The following is a 19,738-nucleotide window of genomic DNA, read 5'->3' as shown; positions in this document are numbered from 1 at the left end:
TCTCTTCTTTTTGGTCACATAGGATCCGCGTTGGGTGCGTACAAGCAACACAAACCTAGCGTGACTCTGCGAAATTGCATTTAAAAGTAATATAAGTTTATTACAACTAAAAGAATATTATTTTTTTACCTTAATATTATATTAAATACATATAGATATCTTTTTGTGTAGTTTAAAGTGAGTGATGAAAGGCTATATTAGTGTATGATGAGGTGTATCTGATTGTCACGTGGCTGATGTCATCAGTGATGTTAACAGTGATGTCACTGACCATATCATGAATGATGTAACATGTGACATCATCAGCAGTGGATTGCGGGTGCGCGAGTTACAGTTAGTACAACTAACTATAAAGGATGAATTTCAATAGTTTTGTACAAGTGAAATGTCCAGCTAACTATAACACCCCTGAAACCTATGTTTTTTTCAATGAATATATATATATATATTCTCAACACAACGTCCCTCAATCCTCGGGACTGACTTCAAAAAAGAGCACTCAGAGTCGCTCCAGCGTGGTTTGCCATGTTTTATTCCAGAGTTTGCAGTTTAGCAAGGTTACAAACGCGTTTCGGCGTTGCCGCCTTCGTCAGTGTAAACCAGCATATATTTTTGTTGTGATTTAAATAAAGTTCATTGTGACTTCCAGTCACGTGCTTTAAAAATAAACATAAAAAACGGCACAATTTATGTGATTTAAGCATTGATCATGGCGGCCATCTTATAGTGATAAATAATGTGAGCAGTCAATCACAGAATGTCACTTCAAAGCATTTCATTATCATTATCAAGCATTTATACGTTTCATTTTTATAGGTATGTACATCTATTTATATACAATTTTTTCGATATGCATTTGTGATATTTTCAACATATAGTTGGTCGCCTATTATTGTCTACTGGTGCCGTTGACTCGCAAAACTCCCAACGATCCCGTTGGGAACATTGTCGAGTAATTCACGGATTTGTGACACAGGGATCATTTTTAATTATAAATTGATTGTGTTTTTTTTTTTGAAATTTATAAACTGATTATGATTTTTTTCCGATCAAGCCCTGAATGGGCTATTTCCACATGTTTTGTCATATTTCATTACAACATTTATCAGATAACAAAGTTTCATTGTTTCATTTTCACTATGGTTGGGCAGATACATTAGTCTTGGGGATAAAATATTCTCCTCAAGTTATCTATTCTAGTTTGCCAAAAGATTTGAGATGACAACGCTTCAGATATGTGTCCACATTTCTTCTTCGTTGCACATCCCTCCTGGGCTCTTAGTCAGGAGCTGGATGATGAACCTAGATTCTAGAGTTCGTAGTTTTTTCACCCAGTTCCCTCCCCTCTCAGTTCTGACTAGTTGATCCAGTGCGAAATAGGTAAGCAGATTGCTGTTGCTATTATGCATTATCTCGAAAATGCCGAGCCACCGGGTAGCTTTGGTCCTTCGAGGGAATGGCCCTCATGTGTTCAAGGACCCTAAGTTTTGTTTGTTTAATTGTGCTCCCTATATATTTTTTCCCACTGGGGCACATTAAGCAATACACAGTGTATTCTGAATTACAGTTAAGTAATTTGGAGATCTTAGTTTTGTTCTTTTTCCCCGGTACTTGGTATTCCTTGACCTTGTGTGAATTCTTACAGGCCTTGCATTTCATACAGGGAAAAAAAAAAACGTTGGTTTCTTCCTACTTCTGCACTCATAATGAGTGTCGACATGATGGTCCTTCAATGAGTTCCCTTTTCTATAGGAGATGAGGGGATAATTAGGTAGCATTTTCCCTATTACAGAGTCTGTCTTCAAAATTTTCCAGTTTCTTCTCATGATATTGAAGACTTCTGGTGACTTCTCTGAATAGCCTGTGATCATTCTGATTTCTGACTCGCCTGATTTAGGTTTGTCTATCAGTAGGTCATTTCTCCCCACTGCATTGCTCTTTTTTTCTGCTTGTTCCAGGATTCCTTTACAATATCCCCTCTGTCTGAATCTTTTCCTAGATTCTCCTCTTGCTTTTTCAAATTCTTCGTCTGTTGAGCAGTTGCGTTTCATGCGCAAAAACTCTCCCAATGGGATGTTGTTAATTACACTTCGCGGATGATAACTTCCCGAGTGTAAAATTGTGTTACCCGCTGTGGGTTTGCGATAGACTGCAGTTTGGATAATGTCATCTTCGACATAGACTCGAAGGTCCAAGTAGAAGACTTCATTCTTACTCATATTACTGGTGAAGCTGAGATTTAAACTATTGTTGTTTAAGTCATTGATGTATTCTTCAGCCTCACTCTGTGATCCCCGCCATACCAAGAACAAGTCATCGATATAGCGGGTCCACAGCATGATGTTATTCATCCATCGCTCATTCCTCCCCGCCCAAGCCATGTGCTTCTCCCACCAGCCCACGAATAGATTCGCGTAGCTGGGGGCGAAGCACGTGCCCATTGCGGTCCCCTGGAGTTGTAAATAAAGCTGTCCTGAGAATAAAAAGATGTTATTTCTCAGACAGAAGTTTGTTAATTCTAACAACAGTCTATTGTGACTGCGAAATTTGAGAGCCCTTTTATCTAGGAAACTCTTCATTGCCAATAGTCCATCTTCATGCCTGATCGAGGTATATAAGCTGGCAATGTCTAGTGTGATTAGGATCATATCCTCTTCCCATTTCACACCCCGAATGATTCTTAGAAAGTCTTTTGTGTCTTTCAAATATGAACTGAGGTCCTTAACAAATGGAGAGATAAAACTGTCAATGTATGTTAGGGTATTCTCTAGCAGGCTGTCCTTCGCAGACACGATTGGTCTTCCTGGTGGCCACACTTTACACTTGTGCACCTGAGGTAGGTGGTAAAACGTGGCTATTTGGGGAAATTCACATTTAAGGTACTTCCAATCTTTGAAATCCAAAATGCCATCATCCTTCCATTTGGTAATCAATTTGTTGAAGGTCACAATACTTTCCACATGTTTGTTTCTCTTGATTTGGATATAATGTTCTTTATTTCTCAGTTGAGAAAGTGCCTCATCCTCGTATTGGCTGCGTCTTAAAATGACGATATTCCCGCCTTTGTCACTGGGTTTGATTATGATATTCTCATCTTCTTTGAGATATATATATATATATATATATATATATATATAAAAAGAGAGAGACAGAGAGATATATTACCTTCTGGCGGTCGCCAGTAGGCAGTAGAGTGATAGGACCTTGTTTCTTTTTAAAAAATGATTTTTCTTTCGCCAATATCTTTGGTGCGGGTTGATGAATCTTCGTTAAACTTTCAAAACTAATTGGGCTCTCCGGGCAGCTCATGTCTTGAACGTTTCAGAGTGAATCATCAAGTGGGGGCCGAGAAAAAAGGGGGGTCCCAAAACTGGTTTTCTCTATGTTCATTTTCATAGGAAACTTTAGACAAGGCTACAGCCCGAACTGCTGAACAAATTTACACCAAATTTGGCAAAAAGGTAGCACTTGGTTCAGAAAGCTCTCTGTGGGTAAAAAGCAATGCCAACCCCTGTAGGAGGCGGGAGACAGCCAGGACCGCAGGGACATTGGGGCTCCCCGTGGTCCTTTAAAATATTGTCATGCCCTCTGGGATGGGGTCGTCAGGGCCGAACATGGTTCGGGATGGTGGCCACTCGCCCCCCACCCCCTCCCTGAAAATGAAAATTCAAAAATTGGCCCCGGGGGAATGGGGTCTCCGGGGCCGGAATCAGCCTTAGGAGGGGGGGCCTGGCCCCCTCCCTTTGTATTTAAAAAAATGAAAGTGGGTCTGGCCCAGGGGATGGGGTCCCAAGGGTCTAAAAGTGTCAGGGGAAGGGGGTCACACAGCCCCCTTCCTAAAATAAAAAAAATGAAAAGGCTGCACGGCCCCAACCCCTTTAAAAAATGATATAAGTGAAGGCCTAGCACTAGGGGATGGGGCCCCTGGGGCCAGAATCATCCTCAGGAGCTCATCGCAACTCAACGGAAGCCTGCCCTTTTTTTACCACTACTCTGCAAACGTGTCTCCTGGTGTGTTCTAGGTTGGGGGATTAAGTCCCCTTCCCTACTGAGGGACCCTAGGGGCCAACTAGCCTTCCTCTTACCTCCAGTAAGCCCCACATAGTGGGATTGCGGGGAGGTGGTTGGAGACCATGTCCCTTTTCCCATCCGTCTGCAAGCACGCCTCTTGGCGCACTGTTGGTAGGGCGATGAGGTCCCCTTGCTTCCTGAGGGCTTCAGGACTAAAGTGGACTTCATCGCCAAAGCAGAAGTGTACCAGGGAATATATGATGTTAACCCGCAAACAATTACAATACATACTATTACAACTAATCTTTTACAACCAAAATACTTTTCAACACAAGTTTTTAACACAAATACATTACAACACATATTAATAGAATAATATCAAAATTATGTTCACTACGCAAAATATCACAACGCATACCATTACAACGAAAATCAATCCATTTTGAATCTTAAGTACTGGCCGAGGATGCAAGGGAAATAGGTGTTTTGGATGAGGAATTAATTTATTATGGATTGTAATAAAATTAATACTTGAGTATTTATTATAATTACTCATTTCTTTAAGTTAATTCAATTTGTTTCTTAACCACTGTGATGGGATGCGAGGAAAATGGGGGTTTTGGGTAGGAAAGTAATTTAAAATGGGTATTAATAAAATTAGCTCTCCATTATTATTTAAAATTACTTCTTTTATTATTTATATTTAGATTATGTATAATAATGTGTCACATAACCACTGGGACGGGATGTTTGAGTAATTTAAAATGTGTTTTAATAAAATGAGTCCTTGAGTATCATTTAATAATACCTCACTTTTAAATATTTAAAAAAAATTGGCAGATAACCACTGGGACAGAATGCTAGTAAAGTAGTGTTTTGGAGTGGGTGATTCATTTTAAAATATGTTTGAAATTTTGAATATTCAAGATTTAATATTAATTAGTACTGCGATTTTATTATTACTAATTTGAAAATTGTAATCTAAACACTATAATGCGATGTGTACACAAGTATTAATTTGAATAACTTCCCTAAATATTTTTTTACAAATACATTAATTGTAAGTGCATTTGCACATCAAGTAAGTGTTGGTTGAAAGTGAATAACATTACAGATCATTTTATAAAGAAAATAATACACAAAAATGACGCTATTCTGAAAATATGACAATAAACAAAGCACGTTCGAACTGAGGAAAAAGCTGCCCTTCTACTATTTCCATTACAGAGGCAGTGTCAGCACCTACACAAAATGGTGACCATATCAAAACGGGAAATAAAATAAACCTTTTTTTTTAAACCACATTTTACATTATTCGTTCTGTTAGCGTTATTACAACAAATCCAAAACATGTTTTAAATTAAAAAACAAGCATGCTAAAACATATAAATTAAGCCGTCCCCAAGCATATTGAAAGCATCCTCCAAGTGAAGTGTTCATTGGCTACTATTATACTCGGATGAAAGAGAGAGAGAGAAAAAACAAAAAGAGGAAGGGGGAGAATTAACAAGTTCGAGTACATAACCACTCAGTCTGAAGAATAGTCTAAGACTTATGGTCCCAGGCCTCCAAATACTCCTTGACTTTGATTTCACGAGTGAAAAATTGACTATGACCCCCCCCTTGATCACTTTCAGATGCGCAGGATGCAACAGGTATGCCTGCTCCCCGATCTTGTATCTGCTTATACATCTGACGAAGGGTCAACGTCTCTCCACTGTATAGTGGCAAAAGTCTGGTTGAACAAAAACAAATAGTCCCCTCCATTGCGCTTCGATGTTGGCTTTGCTTTATCATATATCGCGTGTCGCAATAAGAAATTAAAAAAATAGACTAGTATAGCCCGGTGCTTTGTATCAGGTTTCACTGGGTTCTTGAGGTTAAACTTGCTTGGGGAGTTTGGGGGAGAGGAAGAAAAGGTTCTGTTTTTTCTGGTTTTTGTCTTTCTTCAGAACTGAGAATCTAGCTGCCGGGAAATTTATTCTGGGTTGGGGGCAGCCCTCATCACAACATACTTCTTAGTCCGGATGCCTTTCTACAGGGGGAGGGGTGGGGAAGGGTTCAAGGGCACGGGGTGGGGGAGAGCAGGGGAGGGGGATGGGGCAAAGGGGTTGGGAGGTTGGGGGGCTGGGCACAGGGTGGAGAAAGAAAGAAACTGATAGGGTACATCAAAAAGGAATCCGATAGTAACCTTAAGTAAGCAAGAACATTTAATTCAGCAAAAAGTCATCAATCTAGATGGGTAGAATAACTATTTTTTTTAGTAAATGTTGGTGGTCTGAATGATAAACAAAAACATTGTAGAGTTGGTAAAATATTAAAAGGCCTAAAAACTGATATAATATGCCAACAAGAAACACACATCCCTTGGGGGAAAAGAGACATGCTAGCTATAAGGGGATATAATCTCTTTGCCTGTTCTACGTAAACTTCAACTATCAGGGGAGTAACGATTCATGTGAAGAACTGTATTGGCTCTGCCATATGGGTATTGGAAAATAAGTGAGGTAGATAGGCTATTGTACACCTCCATTTGGGATTGATTATTTGTACAATCTATGGATCTAATGAGGATGCCCCGCAAATTCTTGACAATTTAGAAGTTGAGTTAGCATCATGGTCAGACCCTTTAGTAATATGTGGGGATCTGAACATCCATTATGATAAGGGGTGTGGGGGAATCCAGAGCACCAAGGCAGGAAAACCCAAGTTCATCGTGCCCTCTCGGCCCAGCGGGCTACCTACGACCTGAAAGATGTGTGGGGGTAAAACATCCCGCTGATCCTGGTTATACCTACTTTTCAAATCCCCACAAGAAGTATCCAGGACTGGATAATTTTTGGGTGTCACCTTCTTTGATTCCGACTGCCGGGATAAAGAAATTGCCTAGATTAATGTCAGATCACAATCCCCTACTCATAGACTTAGCATTTCAGACACAAGACCAACCACAGTCAAAGTGTACATTTAATACGTCTTTATTATCCAACAATCATTATATCAAACATATCAAACAATGGGTCATAAAATACTATGAAGTGAAGTGATTCAGCTCCATGAGGGGCATAGTTTGTGATAGTGTCAAGGCAGGCCTCTGGGGGTAAACAATAAGTTTTGTGAGAAAGAGGTTAAAGCAAGAGAAGAAAGAGATAGCTGATCTGATAACTACACTGGGGCAACTAGAAGAAGAACATACTACAGCAATTAGACAAAAGCAAGAGGATGGAGAATTATCACTGCAACAAAATATAATGATTATAAAAGCAGAAATAAGCAGCTACTACATTAGGAAGGGGGCAGGCAGTTATCAGACACATAAAAATGAAAGAAATGAATATGGTGAGACCATTTATAAGATACTTGCTTTACGGACCAAGCAAAGAACAGCTAGACATAATATAATTGATATAAGATCCCGAGAGGGTGAACATCACACAGAACTAAAAGATATTATTAAGGTTTTTGAAAAGTTTTATCAAGATCAACAGGACTACTTTGATCTGATGCTCTTTAATGAAACTAAGATAATTTTAGGAAACCATTGTAGGCTCAGTGAAGCACAGCGACAAGAGCTCAATAAGGAAATTATAATAGAAGAAGTCTTAATAGCTCTGAAATCAATGGTCTCAGGGAAAGTGGCAGGCCCAGATAGAATTCCACTTGAACTATATAAGTTAATTCAAGAGGAAATAACTCTGATACTCTTGGATTTATATCTCGGAATACAATATAGTGGGACCCCCCAAAGTCTTGGGAGGGGGAGGGGAGGGGAAGGGGAAACCTGCTGACAACCCTGCATCATATAGGCTTATATCCCTCATGAACGCAGATGCCAAGCTCTATTCAAAAATTCTTGCATCTCCATTAGGGGGATCATAGCCGACCTTGTTTCACCGTGGCAGCATGTCTTCATACCTCCAAGAAGCACCACGGACCATATTAGACGCGCTAGAGCCCTATTTGACATAACAGAGATAACGAGTGAAAGGATGGCTATGATCTTCCTAGACGTCAAGAAGTCATTTAATCGCGTTTCATGGCAATATCTAATAATAATAATAAAGAGCTTATAGAGCGCTCAGTAACGCCATCGCGGCGTGTCCCCACGCTGAAGCTATCAGTGAAACAGCATGACATAAGAGCCTATGATCTACGCAGTGTATAGTAGTGTTTTAAGCATGGCCCTAAACCTCGCTTCACTGCTCTCCAGTCTCAGAGCAGGGGGAAGTTTATTCCATTGTTGAGCTGCTTGGAGCGCAAAGGATCGTCCACCTAATCTAGCCTTCCTTGTCCTGGGGACTGTCAGCAGTCCGGCACCCTCCGAACGGAGGGTCCTAGTTGGTTCATATCGGCTGACTAAATCTTTTAGGTATGCGGACAACTATGGTACAGAGAGGGTTTGGGCCTGGTCTTTTGACAGCTATTAAAGCAATGTATCATAGGCCATACGCCAGGTTAAATATAATGGTTCTGGAATTAAAATCTATCGACATTGCAAAAGGGATAAGGCAGGGCTGTCCCTGCTCTCCAATATTATTCGCTCTTTGTATTGGTATTTTTATAAAGCAAATACTTCAAGATCAAGTAATTACACCAGTTAAGAGCAATGGATCTGAAACAAAGATAATGGCTTATGCCGATGACTTGGCAGTGGTCACTACTGAGCCAGTAAAAGCAATTAGCCGAATTGAGAATTTAGCTTAAGAATATGGCTGTAAATCTGGCTATCTATGAAACGTAGGGAAAACACAGATCCTATGCAACTCTAAAACCTTGTGTAATGACTCTCGAAGAGTTGATGAAGTAATCTATCTTGGTATTAAAATCAGTAGTAAAGTAGAAGCAATTTGGAATATAAACATGGTCCCTATGATTGATAAGATCAGCACAGATTTACGTAATTAGATAGACTACACCTAACCCTTATAGGAAGATGTAACATACTGAAGATTGTTATGCTCCCTAAGGTCCTCTATATGTTCAGATCGATTCCATTAGTAATTGAAGACTTTTGATTTTAAAAAAAGTAGATTGTATATTTAGTAATTTTGTATGGAAGTATTTACAAATTCGACGTTCCCTCAAATTCCTAGCACTACCACAAGATCGAGATGGATGGTCCGTTCCTAATCTTAGATATTATTATTATGCAACTTTTCTACAACAAATGGCTCTAGTGATTTCCCCTGGTGTGGGCAGCAGTCAACATGCTATAAATAGGGACCTCCCCTGGATCTAGGAGCTAACAATAGGAAGAAACGCACAAAGAGTACTTTTACGACAACTAGAGGCCAGCTATTATAAGAAAACTAAATTTAAGATAATAATTGCAATCTGGAGTATATGGAAAAAAATGGTAGAGCTCACGAAGATACCTAAATACAACAAGTATACACCACTGTGGCGATCCCCCTCTTTCCCGCATTAATGTATGATAATCTTGCCATGCAATGGGAAGAAAAAGAAACATTGAAGTTGGGGAATATCTATTTTAATGAACAAAGGCTGTTGTTTTTTGAGTAACAACAAAGGTTTGGCATTGCGGCTGGAACATATCTTAAATACAGGCATCTTACCTGCTTTATAAATCAAATTAATGAAGAGAGGTCTTTTCTAGCCAGGAATCTGCTAATAGAAACCATGTCCCTTCGGCAGGCAAAATCAAAAATATATATAAGATCTTGACAGATACCTTCTCAGATGACCTTGAGGCAGTAGAAACCAAATGGGCTATTAAAGTAGGAGATCCCGACGCCGCTGTGTACAACTCATTAGCTTTAGCCAAAGGGGCGTTCCTCGCAGCTAATCTGAAAGCTCAACATTACTACACGGTATATGATCGTTATTTCACCCCTGCAAAATTACATCGGTGGGGAAAAAGAGAGGATGATAACTGCATGCGGTGTGATCAAGGGCCAGCAGATATAGTACATATGTTCTATGGCTGTGAGACACTGGGTCCATTGATTAATCAGATAGGGGAATACTTGTCAACTGCAATTGACATGAGTGTTATTATAACCCCAACCCTAATGTTTCTGGGATGTGACGAGAAGGCGCAAAGTGATCATCACAAGGACAAGTTTGTCTTTGTCTCAATAGTGGTAATTCGACTCCTTATTGCCACACACTGGAAGGATGCAGATCCCCCTCAATTTCAGGCCTGGCTGGGTCATTTGTTGGCTATCTATCATCTTGAGGAAGCCCTATACAGTGTAAAGGCCATAGTGCAAAAAGGCGAGGGAGGGCAATTCGGGCCCCTATGAATAACTGGATTACAAAGCAAAATGTTTTTTAAAGAGCAAGGTTGTATTTTTTCTCTTGGTCAGAAAACCCTTTAAAATGAAATAATACCCATATATCTATTTAAGTTTTCTCTGTTCTTGGCCCCCCTTATTTTTATGTTTCCTCTTTTCCCATTCTGACTGCTCTGTTTTGTAAATGTATATGAATTTGCTCTTGTGCTACATGATTTTAGCTACATGTATATATTATAATGCTTATGAAATGTAAATGTCTTTTCCTATTGATATACTTTCTCCAAATAAAAATAAATATAAAAATAAATTAAGCCATCCACCATTTTGTTTTCAGTTGTATACTAACTACCACAATGTCAACATGGACTTGCTAGTCACAGAGCCAACTATATGCATTTCCATTGAAACACTGCCATCTATTGAACACAGTAAGTATCCTTTAAAATAAGTAACAACAATTAATATAAGTAAACTTAATATTGTATGGAAATTCCTTATTTTATGTATATCTACTTTTAGACTGTCAAAATAGCTGTCACAACCATTCGCAAATCTAGAACCATTTGGAAGTAAGCTTTTTTAAATGTGCTCAAATGTTTTGTTTTCAAAAAAGTAGTTACAGAATTAATGTAATTATATTGTAATAAGAGTGGGGAGTATAACTAAGTGAAATACTTTTATTGAAAAAATGTGCAGTTAATAGTTAATGTACTAAACTATAAAACATCACAAAGAAAATAGAAATACCACATATATTGAAATCAAAGTTATTTTTCAATAAAACGATCAGCTTTCCTAAATTCCAGATGAGCATTCTTATATTCACAATACTTTTTGTTTGCAGCATCATTCAACCGATTACAATGCGGTTAGGAAGGCCTCCTAACGGCATATGCTCATTCCGAATCAGATCGGGAACTTGTCTTCCCGACCGAGTGCCCGATTACGATGCAGTTAGGAACATAGGCTCCCATTGAAGTCAATGGTAGTCCAGTCAAATCGTATCTGGAAGCATCTGGATGCATTGTACTCGGTCGGTCAGACTCTCCCAATCAGAGTGTGTCGGAAACCATTTCCAAACCGATTCGGTCAGGAAGATTTCCTAACCGCATCGTAATTGGGCCCAAAAATCACTTATACAGCTTGAAAAGTGGTGTGCAGTGTATGGTTGCAAAAAAGTTATTCTAAAACCAAAGTATGTTTGCAGCAGGGTAAATGCATAACAGTCAAATGAGCAAAAAAAGTAGTCTAACACAAAAAGTGTTTTCAGTAGTGAAACTGCAGATCAGTGTTTTGGCGCCAAAAAGCTATGCTAAATCCAAAGGGTGTTTTCTGCAGAGAAATTGGTTGACAATGTTTGGGTGGCAAAAAGCTATTCTAGCTACAAACTGTGTCTTTAGCAGGGAAAGTGCTTGACGGTATTTGGGTGGTCAGTGTTTGGGTGCCAAAAAGCTATTCTAGCTCCAAAGGGTGTTTGTAGCAGGAAAAGTGCTTGACAGTGTTTGTGTTGCAAAATGTTATTCTAACTCCAAAGGGTGTTTGCAGCAGGGAAAGTGCTTGACACTGAAGGAAGGCCAAAAAACCTATTCTAACTCCAAAGGGTGTTTGCAGTAGGGAACGTGATGACCAGTGTATATGTGCCACAAAGGTATTCTAACTCCAATGGGTGCTTGCAGCAGGGAAAGTGCTGGTCAGTGTTTGGGAGGCAAAAAGCTATTCTAACTATAAAGGGTGTTTTTAGCAGGGAAAGTGCTTGACAGTGTTTGGATGGCTAAAAGCTATTCTAACTCCAAAGGGTGTTTGCAGCTGGGAAATTGCTTGACAATGAAGGAAGGCCAAGAAAAGTATTCTAACTCCAAAGGGTGTTTGCAGTAAGGAATGTGATGACCAGTGTATGGGTGCCAAAAAGGTATTCTAACTCCAACCGTTATTTGCAGCAGGGGAAGTGCTGGTCAGTGTTTGAGAGGCAAAAAGCTATTCTAACTCCAAGGGGTGTTTTCAGCAGGAAAAGTGCTTTACAGTGTTTGGGTGGCCAAAGGCAATTGTAACTCCAAAGTGTGTTTGCAGTAGGGAAAGTGCTGGAGAGTGTTTGGGTGACAAAAAGCTATTCTAACTCATAAGGGTGTTTGCAGCAGAGAAAGTGATTGATACTGAAGAATGGCCCAAAAAAGTATTCTAACTCCAGAGTGTGTTTGCAGTAGGGAAAGTGCTGGGCAGTGTTTGGGTGGCAAAAAGCTATTCTAACTCAAAAGGGTGTTTTCAACAGGGAAAGTGCTGGTCAGTGTGTGGGTGGCAAAAAGCTATTCTAAATCCAAAGGGTGTTTTCAGCAGGGAAAGTGCTTGACAGTGTTTGGGTGGCCAAAAGCTATTGTAACTCCAAAGTATATTTGCAGTAGGGAAAGTGCTGGACAGTGTTTGTGTGGCAAAATGTTATTCTAACTCAAAGGGGTGTTTTCAACAGGGAAAGTGCTGATCAGTGTGTGGGTGGCAAAAAGCTATTCTAAATCCAAAGGGTGGTTTCAGCAGGGAAAGTGCTTGACAGTGTTTGGGTGGCCAAAAGCTATTGTAACTCCAAAGTGTGTTTGCAGTAGGGAAAGTGCTGGACAGTGTTTGGGTGGCAAAATGTTGTTCTAACTCCAAAAGGGTGTTTTCTACAGGTCAGCGCAGGTCAGTGTTTGGGTGGCAAAAAGCTATTCTAGTTCTAAAGAGTATCTGCAGCAGGGAAAGTGCAGGTCAGTGTTTGGGCGGCAAAAAGCTATTCTAGTTCAAAAGGGTGTTTACAGCAGGGAAAGTGCTTGACAGTGTTTGGGTGGCAAAAAGCTATTCTACCTCCAAAGGGTGTTTGCAGCAGGGAAAGTGCTTGACACTGAAGGAAGGGCAAAAAAGCTATTTTAACTCCAAAGGGTGTTTGCAGCAGGGAAAGTGCTTGACAGAGTTTGGGTGGCAAACAGCTATTTTAAATCCAGATGGTAAGTACAGCAGGGAAAGTGCAGGTCAGTATTTGGGTGGCAAAAAGCTATTCTAAATCCAAAGGGTGTTTTCAGCAGGGAAAGTGCTTGATAGTGTTTGGGTGGCCAAAAGTTATTGTAACTCTAAAGTGTGTTTGCAGTAGGGAAAGTGCTGGACAATGTTTGAGAGGCAAAAAGTAATTCTAACTTCAAGGGGTGTTTTCAGCAGGAAAAGTGCTTTACAGTGTCTGGGTAGCCAAAATCTATTGTAACTACAAAGTGTGTTTGCAGTAGGGAAAGTGCTGGGCAGTGTTTGGATGGCAAAAAGCTATTCTAACTCAAAAGGGTATTTTCAATAGGGAAAGTGCTGGTCAGTGTGTGGGTGGCAAAAAGCTATTCTAAATCCAAAGGGTATTTTCAGCGGGGAAAGTGCTTGACACTGAAGGAAGGGCAAAAAAGCTATTTTAACTCCAAAGGGTGTTTGCAGCAGGGAAAGTGCTTGACAGAGTTTGGGTGGCAAAAAGCTATTTTAAATCCAAATGGTGAGTACAGCAGGGAAAGTGGAGGTCAGTATTTGGGTGGCTAAAAGGTATTCTAACTCCAAAGGGTGTTTACAGCATGAAAAGTGCTTTACAGTGTTTGGGTGGCCAACAGATATTGTAACTCCAAAGTGTGTTTGCAGTAGGGAAAGTGCTGGGCAGTGTTTGGGTGGCAAAAAGCTATTCTAACTCAAAAGGGTGTTTTCAACAGTGTGTGTGCTGGTCAGTGTGTGGGTGCCAAAAAGCTATTCTAAATACAAAGGATGTTTTCAGCAGGGAAAGTGCTTGACAGTGTTTGTGTTGCAAAATGTTATTCTAACTCCAAAGGGTGTTTGCAGCAGGGAAAGTGCTGGACAGTGTTTGAGAGGCAAAAAGCTATTCTAACTTCAAAGGGTGTTTTCAGCAGGAAGAGTGCTTTACAGTGTTTGGGTGGTCAAAAGCTATTTTAACTACAAAGTGTGTTTGCAGTAGGTAAAGTGCTGAGCAGTATTTGGGTGGCAAAAAGCTATTCTAACTCAAAGGGGTGTTTTCAACAGGGAAAGTGCTGATCAGTGTGTGGGTGGCAAAAAGCTATTCTAAATCCTAAGGGTGTTTTCAGCAGGGAAAGTGTTGGACAGTGTTTGGGTGGCCAAAAGCTATTGTAACTCCAAAGTGTGTTTGCAGTAGGGAAAGTGCTGGACAGTGTTTGGGTGGCAAAATGTTATTCTAACTCCGAAAGGGTGTTTTCCAAAGGTCAGTGCAGGTCAGTGTGTGGGTGGCAAAAAGCTATTCTAGTTCTAAAGAGTGTCTGCAGCAGGGAAAGTGCAGGTCAGTGTTTGGGTGGCAAAAATCTATTCTAGTTCTAAAGGGTGTCTGCAGCAGGGAAAGTGCAGGTCAGTGTTTGGGTGGCAAAAAGCTATTCTAGTTCTAAAGGGTGTTTGCAGCAGGGAAAGTGCTTGAAAGTGTTTGTGTGCCAAAATGTTATTCTAGCTCCAAAGAGTGTTTACACCAGGGAAAGTACTTGACAGTGTTCGGGTGGCTAAAAGACATTCTACCTCAAAGGGTGTTTGCAGCAGGGAAAGTGCTTGACACTGAAGGAAGGGCAAAAAAGCTATTTTAGCTCCAAAGGGTGTTTGCAGCAGGGAAAGTGTATGACAGTGTTGAGGTGGCAAAAAGCTATTTTAAGTCCAAAGGGTGAGTACAGCAGGGAAAGTGCAGGTCAGTATTTGGGTGGCAAAAAGTTATTCTAATTCCAAATGGTGTTTTCTGCAGGGAAAGTGCAGGTCAGAGTTTGGGTGGCAAAAAGATATTGTAGCTCTAAAGGGTGTCTGCAACAGGGAACGTGTTTGATAGTGTTTGGGTGGCAACAAGCTATTCAAACTCCAAAGGGTGTTTGCGGCAGAGAAAGTGCTTGACAGTGTTTGAGTGTAAAAAAGCTATTCTAGCTCCAAAGGGTGTCTGCAGAAGGGAAAGTGATGTACAGTGCATGGCAGACAAAAATCTATTCTAACTCCAAAGGGTGTTTGCAGTAGGCAAACTCCTTGACACTGAAGGAAGGGCAAAAAAACTATTCTGAATCCAAAGGGTGCTTGTGGGAAAGTGCAGGACAGTGTTAGGGCTCCAAAAAGCTTTTCTAACTCCAAATAGTGTTTGCAGCAGGGAAAGTGCTTGACACTGAAGGAAGGGCAAAAAAAGCTATTTTAACTCCAAAGGATGTTTGCAGCAGGGAAAGTGCTTGTCAGTGTTTGGGTGGCAAAAAGCTATTTCAAATCCAAAGGGTGAGTACAACAGGGAAAGTGCAGGTCAATATTTGGGTGGCAAAAAGGTATTCTTACTCCAAAGGAGTTTACAGCAGGGAAAGCGGTTGACGTTCAATGAAACAATATGATGAACAGAAAATGAAGAACAAATAAGCAGAATATTAATGGTACTATGAACATAATCTAGAAATGTACGTGAATCAGCATTCTAACACGGTCTTGTTCTTATATCTCACAGATTCAAAATCTTCAAAACAAAGAAAACCCAAAACATGTCTTCATCTACTACAAAGGATCTTCATTTTAAAATGTAAAACCAGGTCAGTTACCAGTAATACATAATATACCATCCTAGACAATAACTGTCTTTTGCCCAAAAAAATGAAAAGACAATACCCAAACAAGTATTTGAATCAACTTTTCTTTTTACGTCAACCCTACAGAATTCAACAGATTGAAAAGGCTATATTCAAAAAGTGCAAAACATCTACCTAAAGCTCCTCCAAAAAGGCTGAAGAAGACTACTAATTAATCTAAGGTGAGACATAGTAGATTAAACTTAAAACTTGTCATATTTCATTTTACAGGTACCTACAATTTTTACCATCAAATTTGAAAGATATGTTGAGAAATTCAATATACTTCTTTTTTTATCAGAAGACACAAATCCCAGATTTTTAAACAGGTTTTAAATACTTATACCACTACAATGTAAATAAAACTATTTTTGCAAAATCAAATATGAATTATTTTTCTGTGTATAAACATTCTCTCCACAGTATAAACATTTTTTAAGCAGAAATTCTCATTTTAGAAATTATTCTCTCCCTTCTTTTTCAGACATATTAACAATACAGCAAGTAGAGAAGCAACATATGTGACATCAGCTAAAGGCACTAGATTTTTAAATCATGCTGGCTACCTTTATTGTAAGGATAGACTTACTGAACCCAGCAGTCATTGGAGGTGTGTGCAATTACTCATCCCATTGCACAGGCAGAACTTGGTGGACACTGTTGAGAAAACCACAGAGCATAACCACTCTGCCTCTGCAATGGAGATGGAGATTAGAGAAAATATAAATGAGAAGAAACAGCTTGCATGCACATCCAATGAACCCTGTGATTCAGTTTTGGGGGAGGTCTCACAACATATTCCTATGTTGCTAGTTCTATGCCTACTATTCCAAATTTTAAGAGAATTATACAACGCAAAAAACAGGCAAGTACACCGCAACGCATAACTCCCCAAACGTTTTCAGATATTAACATTCCTCCCGAACTAATACTCAATGTTACTAATGAAAACTTTATCTTATACAACAACGAAACCCCTCAAAAGCGTATTCACATTTTTAGCACACCCCATAACTTTTTAAAATTGGAGAGTAGTGATATTTGGATGACGGATGGCACTTTTAAATCAACGTCGCATTCATATTCTCAAATATACACTATCCCTGCCTATATTAACCAGATAGTAAGCAACCCAACAGTGGACCAACCCAACACTACACACAATCAAATTGTGTGTGTCACACCTCTCAAATGGCAGCACGCCCAACTCTCAAAGTAGAAACTAAACTGTGAGCTCCTAGCTCTTGTGGTGTGCACTTCCACTGCCCCTGTTGTCCCCAAGGGGTGATCACACTGATCCAAATCAAAGCTTCTGCCCACTGTGGATTGCCCCACCTCACATGGGTAACAAAAGTACAAATCAGGGCTGTAAAAACATTTTTTTTTTAAATATATGTATAACAACATTAAAAAGCCAATTTGACAAACATTTACAAACACCGATTACATCATGACAGGAAGATACTTTGAACACCCGTAAGTACACTTTTTTATGATGCACCATTGGAGAGGTCCACATATCCCAATCTCAAGAGTTAAGGTATGTACACCTATCCCTTTACCCGGTTAACACAATCAAATTCCTTGTACATGAATGGCCATGTATTAAAGTTATGAATGAATTGAGCACAACCTATGGATGTGTGGCATTCGGGTCAGGTGTGATACAAACAACCACGCACAGGGTTACATAGTTGGGTCTTCTGCTTTAAACCGCCAAAGGGCTCGTTTTTTAAAGTGGTGTGAGCACGTGTGAATACAAAAAAGTAGACTGTTGATAACCCATGATGCAATTTGTTACATGAACCTTGCGTGGTTTTCAAAACCGTGTCCAACCACCTAGAGCTCCCTGCACCGTAGTAATCAGGTGAGAATATCGAGGACATAAATAATACTGAAGAGGGGATTTACGTGTATGATGGCATTATATTGGACACAAGAACTCATTTTCTTTATCGACATCGGTTGTCATTGGGGTGTAGGATGTATATTTCCGGGGCAAACTCTGCAAACCATATTATATGCTGCATATATAATTAAAGAACAACAACCGGGCTCTAAAATAGAAGTAGTTGCAATATGAGTAGTGTGGCCCACCGTATTGGTGCTATAAAAGACTATGAAACAATGATTGCATATTGCAAGAACCATTAGGCAGAGGGATGCACTAGTTGAATCAAATAATTGACATTATAAAGAATCTTGTGGTTTACTGTACACCATAGGCATGATAGCCATATATCAAGAAGTAATTAAGCAAGCACTAGTATCTCGTCTTTTATCATTTATTACAGGCACAGAAGCCATATATTATGCAACTATCATGCAAGTGCTGTAATTTCCGGGACCAGTGAATTTTGGATATTAACATCGGTAAGGAACTGGAATACTGAGATTTAAATGGGCCATGCCATATCAGCAATGTTGGTAGTAGGACCAGTGCAGATACCTATAGGGTTCGCTATAATTGAGTTCAGTGCATGTCCTAAATATTCAGGAATCAAGATATGAGGGTTTCAAATTTATCCCAAGTTAAGAACAACCTTTATTGGGAATTGAATATCAAAACTTTGGAGCTGAGAAATAGGATGCAGTTATGTGGGTGATTTGATACAAGCCTTGTCCATTTTTTTACCACTGTGAGATATAATGTCTGAAGCAGAGACACAAGAAGCGGAATATGGGCTGCATAAAATATGAGTAATGGCGTTTTGTATAATTTTGTGAATAAGGGGATTAAGATGAAATGTCTACATGAGAAACTCAAAATGAGACCAATTAATATTTCTTGACTGGCCTAAGAGAGCTATATTTACACTCTATATTAATCTAATTTTTTGTGTGTTCTGGAGCGAGAAAGGAATTTGATTTTGTTAACTGGGTAAAGGGATAGGTGTGCATACCTTAACTCTTGAGATTGGGATATGTGGACCGCTCTAATTGTGTATCATAAAAAAGGGTACTTACGGGTGTTCAAAGTATCTTCCTGCCTTGATGTAATCTGTGTGTGTAAATGTTTGTCAAATTGGCTTTTTAATGTTACTACACATATATATTTTTAAATATTTTTACAGCCCTGACGAAGTTCTTTGTAAGAATGAAACACATTGGATGCCCGATGAAAATCTATTTGAATAAAAAAAGATTCAAAGAAAACGTTAAACCATAACAACATTAGATGGACATTTCTTAATTGATTTGTACTTTTGTTACCCATGTGAGGTGGTGTAATCCACAGTGGGCAGAAGCTTTGATTTTAACCAGATAGTAGTGTCCTTAGCTTACAGTGTATTCTAAGATAAACAACCCTCAACATATACTGAATTCTTAAAAATTATAAAATCTAAAACACAAAACAAAAGTCCGAGAAAAGTAATAAGTTGAGGATTACATGTCTGACAGTAAACTTCAATTTGAATTTAAAAAACTCACTGCATTGTGCTTTGTAGAAGAGTACTACACATCAATAAAAGAATAAGAGTATTTTGTAACTAATGAGGATAAATTGGCCCCCATTCTAAATTACTTTAAGGACACTTGGATTGGCAATCTAAGCAGATCAGGTCGCAGGAGGAACACAAGGTTTCCTAAGCAAATTTTGAACTGTTACACGGCCTGCTTAGAGGGTGGAGCAAAGGGCAATAATGACATAGAGGGATGGCATACCTCCTTCAATAATATAAGTCAAAAAGGACAATGTCATCGGCATATAGTTTTATATTTGTCATTCCGGCTACAGGTACTGTGTCAGTCATTTTCCCCCTAATTGCAATCGCCAAAGGTTCGATAAATAATGCAAATACAATTGGCAACAGGGGGCAACCTTGATGCGTGCCTCTGTTAATTTTACATGTCCCAACATTTATGTTATTAATGATAATCTGT

Source organism: Lissotriton helveticus, chromosome 2_1, assembly GCF_964261635.1.
Source record: "Lissotriton helveticus chromosome 2_1, aLisHel1.1, whole genome shotgun sequence".
Classification (NCBI taxonomy): domain Eukaryota; kingdom Metazoa; phylum Chordata; class Amphibia; order Caudata; family Salamandridae; genus Lissotriton; species Lissotriton helveticus.
Note: the sequence above shows the minus strand (reverse complement) of the source record.